The following is an 11,527-nucleotide window of genomic DNA, read 5'->3' as shown; positions in this document are numbered from 1 at the left end:
AAGGTATTGATTATGAGGAAAAATTTTCCCATGTTGCAAGACTTGAAGGAGTTAGAATACTCCTAAAATATGCAACACAAAGAGGATTCAAAGTGTATCAAATGGATGTGAAATCATATTTCTTCAATGAAGTCTTAGAAGAATAATTCTACATTGAATAGTTTGAAGGTTTCATTAATCCAAACTAAAGAAAAATGGTATGTAAACTTCATAAATCCCTATATAGACTACATCAAGATCCTAGAGCATGGTATGAAAGACTACATGAATATTTGGTAAAAATTGGTATAAAGAAATTTTTTTTATAGAAATTTGTACATTAAGGAAGGACCATAGGACAAGATATTGCTTACAGAAATATTTGTGGGTGATATCATATTTAGTGTACATGAGATGTTATGCAAGTCATTTTATAAAAAAATGAGAATGGAATTTGAAATGTCTGTTAGGATTAAACCACAAACAACAATAACAATTACATACAAATATAACCAATAACATAAAATAATAGATCATACAGAAAAGAACACAAGACACCAATATTTAATGTGGTTCATCCAATCCCTGGGCTACATCCACCAAATAGCAAGTCCAATATTATTATGATCCAATGATTATAACCTGATTACAATCTATAATCCCTTACAACTCAATATCGTCGCAAGAACCAATTTTTGCATCACAACAATCAAACAATCCCTAACCCTAAGCTCTTTTATACAAGTATTTTTATTGCTTTAGGGTTATAATCAATAATTACATGTTGGCCCAAAATCTTGATAAAATAGGGCCCAAATTTTTTTCAAGGTGATGCCTCGAGCCCTAAAGAATTTATGAAGTATGTATAGTACTTTTCTAATCAGTCACCACAATCTAACAATCTCCCACTTAAGGGCTGATCAAGCTCCACACTAAACAACAATCTCCCACTTGGAGATTGATCCTGTAGCTATGCCACCACTCCATGAGGCTCCCACTGATCAAACCACCCTAGACTCTGCTATTCTTTTACTCATGTTCAGTCTAGAAGACCAACCGAAGCTAAAAAGGAGTTCAACTTCTCCCTTGTTACTACCTTTTTCAACATATCTGTTGGATCGTCATTTGTATTTATCTTCTCTAGCTTTAACTATCCATCTTCCAAAATTGACCGAATGAAATGGTACTGCAACTATATGTGTTTGGTCTTTGAATGCAGAGCTAAATTATTTGCAAGATGAATAGCACTTTGACTATCTGTAAACAAATAATCATCCTTCTGAGGGTGTCCCAATTCTTCCAAGAAGAACTAAAGCCATATCATCTCCTTGGATGCCTCTGTAGTAGGTACATACTTTGTCTTTGTAGTGGATAAAGCATTAACCTTTTGTAACCTAGAAACCCATCTCACGGCTACCCCACCAATAGTAAAGACATAGCCTATAATACACTACCTAGTATCAATATCCCTTGCCAAATTTGAGTCAACATTGCCCCGTAAATTAGTATTAGAGCCCCCAAAGTGTAAACACTTATTAGATGTTCCTCTCAAATATCTAAGAATCCATTTGATGACATTCCAATGCTCAATTCTTGGATGACTCATATACTTGCTAATGACTCCCACTGCATGTGCAATATCTGGCCTAGTACATACCATAGCATACATCAAGCTTCCTATAGCTGAAGCATTGGGTACCTTAGACATCTTATCCTCCTCTTCTTGTGTCTTAAGACACATCTCCTTAGTCAACTTCAAATGACCAAGTAAAGGTGTGCTAACAGCTTTAGCATTCTCCATAGAGAAATGTTGCAACACCTTCTCAACATAATAAACCTAAGATAATGTCAATTTTCTATTTTTCCTATCTCTACTAATCTTCATACCAAGGATTTGTTTTGCTACCCTGAAATCCTTCATAGCAAATGCATGTGCTAATTGGTGTTTCAGCTCTTTAACGTGATCCACGTTAGACCCAGCTACAAGCATGTCATCAACATATAAACATAAAATAATGTAGCTATCATCATCCAACATTTTAAAATAAACATAATGATCTGAATGACACCTATTGTATCCATGCTCATGCATAAAATTGTCAAATTTCAGGTACCATTGCCAAGGTGTTTGCTTCAAGTCATATAAACTTTTCTTCAATTTGCACACCAAGTTCTCCTTACCCCCGCAAATCCCTATGGCTAAGGTATATATGTCTCTTCATCCAAATCACCATGAAGGAAGGATGTTTTAACATCAAGCTACTCTAAATGTAAATCTTTAGTAGCCACAAGACTTAAAACAGTACGAATAGAAGTCATCTGAACAATAGGAGAATATATCTCATCAAAATCAATGCCCTTTTTCTATGCAAATCCTTTTACAACTAACCTAGCTTTAAATATTTTCTTACCTCCTTCCTCTTCTTTCAACTTGTAAACCCACTTATTCTATAAAGCTCTATTACCTGCAAGCAACTTACATAAATTTGAAGTCTTATTCTTTAGCAAAGAGTCCATTTCATCTTTCATTGCAGACTCCCACTGAATCTAAGTATCCACCTACACAACTTCATCATAACATTTAGGTTCACCAACATTAGTAAGTAAAATTGAATACAAAGAGGGGGAGAATCTTTTTGGAGGTCTAATTTGCCTTCTTGATCATCCATCATTCACTGGTGTGTGTGGTATTTGTTTTTGTGGTTGTTGCACATCATGAGCAATGGATGGAACATCAACTTTTGGAGTATCATCTAGCACTACATAATCATCTTCTTTCTTCTCATATTGCTACAATAGATCTTTATACAACACTTTCTCATTGAATATGACATCCCCTCTTCTTAAAATTTTATTATTTTCAAAATCCCAAAGCCTATAACCAAATTCATTAATGCCATATCCAAAAAATATGCATTTCTTTGACTTAGATTCTAGCTTGGTTCTATTTTTAGAATCTATGTGAGAAAATGCTTCACAGCCAAAGGTCTTGAGAAAAGAATAACTCGCCTTCTTACTAGTTCATGCTTCCTCTAGAATACCACAACTCAAAGGAGTAGAGGGACCTCTATTAATCAAATATACAACATTATTGATGGCCTCTGCCCACACATGTAAGGGTAACCCGACATGCAACTTCATGCTCCTTGCGTGCTCCATTATAGTCCTATTCATGCATTCAACCACTCCATTTTCCTATGGAGTCCTTGGAACAATTTTTTGTCTATGAACACCATTAGTGGAGTAATAATCTTCAAATTCATGACTACTATACTGACCACCATTATTAGATTTGAGACATTTTAATTTCTTACCAATCTCATTTTCAACCAAGCATTTCCATTTCTTGAAAGTTTGAAATACATCAAATTTCTATCTAAGAAAATAAACCCATACTTTTCTAGTTGTGTCATCAATAAATGTAACATAATAATGAGGGCCATCAAGGGAAGATACCTGAGCTGGTCCTCATACATCTATATGCACAAGCTCTAATTTCTCCTTTTTATTTTCCTTCCCAGTCTTTACAAAACTCACTCTCTTTTGTTTTCCATACACACAACTTTCACAAAAATTCATATTAACACATGTTAGACCTTGTAAAACTTTTTTTGAATGAATTAATTTCATACCTTTCACACTCATGTGCCCAAATCTATTGTGCCATAACGTTGTATTAGAATCTACAGTAGCTATTTGTTCTCCCTACTCAACTGTAGCAATTGTTCCTCAACATTCATTTTTCTCTGAAACAATTAAAGTAGAAGGAATAATATGACCTGTATAAAGATATAAGGTGCCTACTTTCACACCTTTTTCTACTACAAGGGAACCTTTTAAAACCTTCCAATTTTTATCATTAAAAGTAACTACACAACCCTCATCACCGAGTTGCTTAGCTAAAATTAAATTCTTACTCAGCCTTGGAACATGTCTTACCTCATGTAGTAGCCAATGATTCCCATTCTGCAACTTAATATTAATTTTTCCCTTTCCAAAAATTTGATAGGGTTCATTATCCCCCAAATAAATAAGCCCAAAATCCCCTTGGACATAATCAATGAAATAACATCTATGAGGTGTAGCATGAAATGAAGCACCAGATTCTAAAACCCATGAATCATCAACACTTTCTAAAGATAGAAGCAAAGCATCCTCTTTGGATTTATTACTTACCACATTTGCCTCCTTGTCTCCATCTAATTTATCTCCTTCATTTTTCTTTCAATTCCAACAATCTTTCTTTTTATGCCTTGGTTTCCCACAGTACCAGCTGTCATTTGGTCCTCTCAATTGAGACCTCCTCCCCTCTGACTTTCCTCTTGATTTCCCATGATTTCTAGAATTACTTCCTCTCTTAGTCATTCTGCCCCTGATGTAGATCCACCTGAGGATTTCCTTTGAGTTTCCTCACTCAAAATAACACCAATCACATCATCATATTTTAGGGTACTAGATCCAAGAACAAAATTACTCACAGCTATTACTAAGTCATTCCAGCTTTCAGGAAAAGAATACAAAATCAATAGAGCCTTAATTTCCTCCTCAAAATTGATACCCACAGAAGATAACTGACTACTAATAGTATTAAACTCATTTAAGTGATCTGCAATAGATCCACCTTCTACCATTTTCATATTAAATATTCACTTCATGAGAAATACCTTATTTGAAGTGGAGGGCTTTTCATACAGTGTCGCTAGGGTTTTCATCAACTCTTCTATCATCTTTACTTTTGTAATATTAAATGCCATTGATGGTGCCAGACATAATCAAATGCTTCCAAGTGCCTTTCTATCCAAAAGATCCCATTCATCATTTGACATAGATCCCTGATTCTTGGCTTTGCCTTCCAATGGCTTCCATAAATCCTTCTGATAAAGATAGTCTTCCATTTGCATCTTCCATAACTGGAAGTTCTACCCATTAAACCTATCAATCCTTAGCTTACCCTCATTTTCCATTGCTCCCACTCAACCATGAGACCCCCACTCAACTGTGAGACTTTCCTACATAGGATAATTGAAAAACAACTAGGCTCTAATACCGCTTGTTAAGATTAAACCATGAATAGAAATAACAATTACATGAAAATATAACCAATAATAGAAAATAATAGATCACACAAAAAATAACACAAGACACCAAGATTTAATGTGGTTCACCCAATCCTTAGGCTATGTCCATCAAATAGCAAGTTCGATATTATTATGATTTAGTGATTATAACCTGATTACAATCCGTAATCCCTTATAGCTCAATACCACCACAAGAAGGAATTTTTGCATCACAACAATCAAAAAATCCCTAACCCCAAGCTCTTTTATACAAGTATTTTTACCACTTTAGTGATATAATCAATAATTACATGTCAGCCCAAAATCCCAATAAAATAGGGCTCAAATTTTTTTTTGAGGCAATGCCTTGTGCCCCAAAGAATTTATGAAGTATGTATAGTACTTTCTTGATTAGTCACCACAATCTAACAATGTCTATGTTTGAAAAAATCAAATTCTTTATGGGTTTACAAGTTCATTAGATGAAGAATGGAATATACATCACCCATTCAAAATACATCAAAGAAATATTGAAAGTATTTGGAGTGGAAGATTCCAAACCAGTTGGAACACCTATGTATATAGGACATAAGTCTGAAAGAATGATGATTCAAAGGAAGTAAATTAGAATACTTATAGATCAATGATTGGGAAATTTCAATATGTGGTTCACACCAGACCTAATATTGCATTGGCAGTTGGCACAATTGTAATTTCTTTGCTAATCCTAAAGAAAATTGCATGCTTGTAGTGAAAAGAATCTTGAGATATATAAAAGGAATTGAAGATTATGGGTTATGGTATAAGAAAGGATGAAATCTTGAGTTAAGAGCCTTTACTAATGCAGATTGAGTAGGAATTATTGATGATAGAAAAATAACTAGTGGATGAGCATTCTTTCTTGGAAAGAGGCTAGTATCTTGGACAAGCAAGAAGCATAATTGTATTTATAAATCCACAAAAAAAGTGTGAATATGTTGTAGCAATAATTAATAATTATAACATAATTTGAATCAAGCAACTGATGTCAGGAATGAAGAAAGAAATCAAGGAACCATTGGGTGTCTATTGTAATAACACAAGTGCAATCAATATATCCAAAAATTGTAGTTATGCATACAAAGACAAAAACATTGCAATCAAATATCATTTCCTAAGGGAGCTAGTTCAAGATAAAGAGGTGAGATTGGAATATGTGAATACCAAGGAGTAGATAGTGAATATATTTACCAATGCTTTATCTAGGGATGCATTTATGTATTTAAGAGCTAAACTAGGGTTTATTCATCTATCTAATGCTCACTAAAAGAAAAATATAGTGTAGCATCAACCAAGCTCCATTGAAGATAAATCAAGTTGATGCAGTAGTATATAGAGCATATTTCATATGAATCAGTACAAAAGCTACATTATAATTTTAGAGTATGTATCATTTTGCAATTGATGTCAAAGAGGGAGATTTTAGTGTCAACATGGAAGAGTAACATGGAAGATTGAATAAAGTTTAGTATCAATGGGAATGAGGGTAATTCTTGATATTCATATGATGGAATGTACAACTAAGAGGGATAAAATTATAGATGAACATTGATAGGAAAAAAACTGAGACAAATCCAAGAAGAATCTCAGAGGGAGTTAGTATGGATGAGAATTAGAATGGAACTAATGATATTATCTTATTGCTCATACTTCAATCAACTTATGTTGACATGTTGTTTTTCCATCAATTCCAAAGAGGGAGTTTGTTAGAAATAATTCTTCAATTGTATATTATCATTGATATTTACACAAATGTTAGTATTAACTAAGAAATGTAGAGTTTGCATTATTGACCAAGTATATCTCTATATTAATCGAACAGTTGGTTAATGAAAGGATTCCTACTTGTAGTATTGATCGAGTGGTTGGGAATAAAAGGAGATCAATATTGAATAAGTTCTTAGGCATTAGAGGAGTTTAGAATTGATCGAGTGGTTAGGTAATGAAGAAGTCATTGTGTCAACTGATTGTTCATCCTAGGGTTGACCGAGTGACAACATAATGAAATTGTTAGATATTTTATTAATCGAGGCTAAATATTTGGAAGTTTATTGATGTTTTGAATGTGTATTCAAGATGAATTTTCCTATCTTATGATATATAAGAATGGTAAAATTTGAGAAGATAAAGTGTAACAAGAAGAAGATGAAAAAGATAGACATGTGAGTGAAGGAAAAAATGAAGAGAAGGAAAGTGTGAAAGATAAGGTACAAAGAAACATTTGATCAAAAAGGTGTTGAAAATATAAGAGGAGTAATTATGATGGGAGGGGTGAATTAGTTACTACAAAAAAATTCCAAATCCCTTATATGTCAATACAAATTTCCTTTTCACAACTTGGTTAGAACTAGATATTCACTATAACTTGATTAACAAAGAAATCTTAAGATAATGATGTGTATTAACCTTTAGTAACTTAGTTTAAGAAAGATAAAGCAATAAGAAAATATCATGACCACATGAGACACCAAGATTTAATGTGGAAACCTAATTTGGGAACACCACCAATGCAACTAGTTTCAACTTTTCACTCTTCTAAATTGAGCCCTGTTAGGAGTCAACCTTATTAAAGGTTACAAAATACACTATTAGGTGTGATCTTATTAAAGGATTTGAATCACCCTATTAGGAGTGGCCTTGTTAGAGGTCTTAAGACACTTCAATCTAGAAATTCCATCTAGTTAGAGGATTTACAAAATGAATATTAAGTCAAATCTATTAAGAGATTTCTTCATTACTACAATTATTAGAGAGTAAAAATGATTGACCTGATTGACCTAATTGACAAAGAAACTAAATTACAAATTTAGATCACTATTCTAACTTATCCTCTAGATCCTCCCTATTAAAAATATTCTTTGCAACTCCTTGGATACTCTTCTCTAAATTAGATATCCTTCTTTATTCACATAGTATCTTCTTCTCCACTTTCTCATTTTTCAATCCACATCTTGACCTTTCATATATATAAAACCCAATGTCAAGTCAGTTTGAATATCCTTTCAAATAAATAAATAAAAACAACTAAGTCAACTTGCATAAACCAACCAATCGATAAAAATAATCTATAGTAGGTCAGCTAAAATTGGGTCACTTGGTTACCATTGAGGTCTTTGGTAATCGACCTGACTCAGTTTACACTAAACTCCTTTGGTAACTGACATGGATTAGTTTACACATGAATATCTAAACTTCACTTCTTCTAAATTTATGATTGGCTAATATAGGAGTCTTCTGAACTTAGTTTCAATTGGTAGTGCTTAGTTAGAGTATAAAATTTGTGTAACATTAATGACAATATAAAATTGAATAATTATTATCAATAATCTCCCTCTTTAGCATTGATGACAACACAACATGTCATTACACAAAGAAAAAATAGAGTAATTAGGATGATTTATAAGATTTTATAATATCCTTAATTTCATTCTAATTCTCCATCCATCCATGAAAAATCCCTTTGAGATTCTCCCTCTACCATCTTATCTTCATATTTCATCAAATCAAGTTCTGCCTCTTGTAGATTACTAGCTCTAATTCTTCCCTAATTATATCAATCTCTTACTGAAAGAATATATTACATGATTCTCTCCCTCTTTGACATAAATTACCAAAGACTTGACATAGTGATTGTACAATGTACTTATTGTAATAATTCATATGCAATAATTTTTGACTTCTTTGCATCAACTTGATAGTTCTTCAAAATGGCTTGGTTGATGCATCAATAATTCATACTCTAGTGAGTATCATATAGAAGAATGACCCCTAGCTTTCCTCTTAGATACAAAAATGCATCCTTAGATAATGGTTTGGTAAATATGTCAGCAAGCTTCTCTTTTGTGTTCACATATTTTAATCTAACCTCTTTATCTTGAACTAATTCTCTCAAAAAAAGATACTTGATTGCAATGTGTTTTGTCTTGGTGTGCATCACTAGATTTTTAGATATATTGATTGCACTTGTGTTATCACAATAAATAACCACTGCATCCTTGATTTCTTCCTTCATTCTTTAATGGTTGCTTGATCCACATTATGTTGGAGAAATAATGTCTGCAATAACGTATTCTTCTTCTTTGTAGGCTGAGAGATGTAATTTTTCTTCTTACAAGTCCAAGATACTAACATCTTTCTAAGAAAGAATTCTCCTACACTAGTGCTCTTCCTATCATCAATACTTCTATCCCAATAAACATCAGTAATGGATTTCAACTCAAAATTTTCTCCTTTCATGTACCATAGACCATAGTCTTGAGTGTCATTTAGATATCTCATAATTATTTTGATTGCCATAATATAATTTTCTCTAGGATTTGTAGAGAATCTTGCAACTATACCAACTACTAATACAATGTCAGGTCTTGCATGAACTGTTAGGAATAAGGTGTCTCAACCTTGGATAATTCCTATTCTTATTATTTTTTTTGTAAAATGTATTTCTTGCAAATAATGTTGATGTGTCAACATCTTGAATTGTGTATAAGGAGATCATTGCAAAAATGGTTATGACGGATTCCTATGACACATATGAGCTATGTTAGGAAGATTCAATGATACATGTAGACATGTGGCAACTAATAAATTTGAGTACTGTACACTCTACCCCAATAGTGGGGTTAGGGTTCCTATTTTCTTGGAGAATGGTAAAACCCTAATACAGTTATCTTTGGGAGTAGCCTTAAAGTGAAGTGCATGTTATAAGCATTTATAGGGTTGCGAAGAGAAGCGATGCAAGAAAGTGTATTGTTGGTATTATGAGTTGCTACTGGAGTCTTTGGTTGTCATTGTTGAACTTACATTACAAGTGTATTGTAACCTTGTGTTGAAAATAACACATTGTGGAGGTTCTGGAGGGGTGGGGTTGTTTTATCGAAAGGTTTTTCCCCACCGAAAAATCTTTATGTTATGAGTTTCTTTCTCTGTCTATTTTCTTTATGCTTGCTTGGCTGAAATATTGTTGGTCACATGATATTGAATATGTAAGTGTAAAATATTTTAATAGGATTTGCACCATACTTCTCTTAAGAGATTAGTGTAGGAAGCTATTTCCGCACCTGAGTTTCCTTACATGAACAACATACTAAAGTTTCCCAATCATAGATCTACAGACAGTCTGATTTACCTCTTTGGAATCATCATTCTTGGATAGTTTATGTCCATTAGATATAGGTGTTCCAACTGGTATGGAATCTTCCATTCCAAAGGTCTTCAATATCTCCTTGACATATTTTGACTAAGTAATGTAAATGTCATCCTTCATTTGATGAACTTGTAAACCAACAAAGAATTTTATTTCTCCAAACATTGACATTTCAAATCGTTTCCTCATTTCTTCAGAGAATGACTTGTAAATAGGATATCATCCACAAATATTTCTACTAAAAAAATCTTGTTTTTTGGTCCCTCTTTAATATATAGTTTTGTGTTATCATTGGTTCTTTGAAAAACAAACTTTAATAAATATCCATGAAGTCTCTCATACCATTCTCTACGAGCTTGCTTTAGACCATATAATGCTTTGTGTAATTCGGATACCATGTTTCTTTTATTTGGATCAATGAAATGTTTAGGATGATCAATGTAGACTTCCTCTTCCAAAATTCCATTCAAGAAAGATTATTTTACATCCATTTGATACACTTTGAATCCTTTAAATGTAGCATATGCAAGTAGTGTTTTGGCTCCTTAAAGTCTAGTAATAGGAGCAAATATTTCTCCATAGTAAATATCTTCTTCTTGAGCATGTCCTTTGTACACAAGCCTTGCCTTATTCCTTGATACTTTACCATTTTCATTCAATTTATTTCTAAATGCACACTTTGTACCAAATATATTTTTCTCCTTGGGTCTAGGAACAAGAATTCAATTATTGTTCCTTTCAATTTTCTCAATCTCTTCATTCATTGCCTCTATCCAACTTTCATTATTCAATACATCTTTAATAGTTCTAGGTTCAAATTCAATAACAAAACATGTAACTCTTAGTTTTTTCCTTGTCATTGTGCCTCCTATTTGATTTCTAATTATTTTCTCAGCTCCATGATGCCTTTTGACATATCTAGCAAGTACTTGTATCTTACTTCTAGATTCTAGATTTGATTCATTTGGTTCACCATGCTCAAATGTTCTATGAATTTTCAAATACTACTCCATTTATGCTATCTAAGACTTGATTCCCATAGACTGTGACTCAGGTTCCTTTGTCTAAGACTCGGTTAAAACTATCTCTAACTCAAGTTGCATTGGTTGCAACTTAGTTGGCACTGGATGTAACTCGGTTGACACTCCAGACTTGGGTGACTTGAGTGGGGTAATCTTTTGAATGCTAGGTAAAGTATTAGGCTCAAAGTAAACAATTTTTTTGTAATCCTCAGGTTCCTTGTTGCTTTGTTCTTCAATTTTTTCTGCAAACTCATCAATTTTTACATGTGCACTTTCTATAACCTTGT

This window comes from Cupressus sempervirens, chromosome 2 (assembly GCF_028749045.1).
Source record: "Cupressus sempervirens isolate cs-2001-9-10 chromosome 2, ASM2874904v1, whole genome shotgun sequence".
Lineage (NCBI taxonomy): Eukaryota > Viridiplantae > Streptophyta > Pinopsida > Cupressales > Cupressaceae > Cupressus > Cupressus sempervirens.
The sequence above is the reverse complement of the archived record's forward strand: the minus strand, read 5'-3'. Positions refer to the sequence as shown.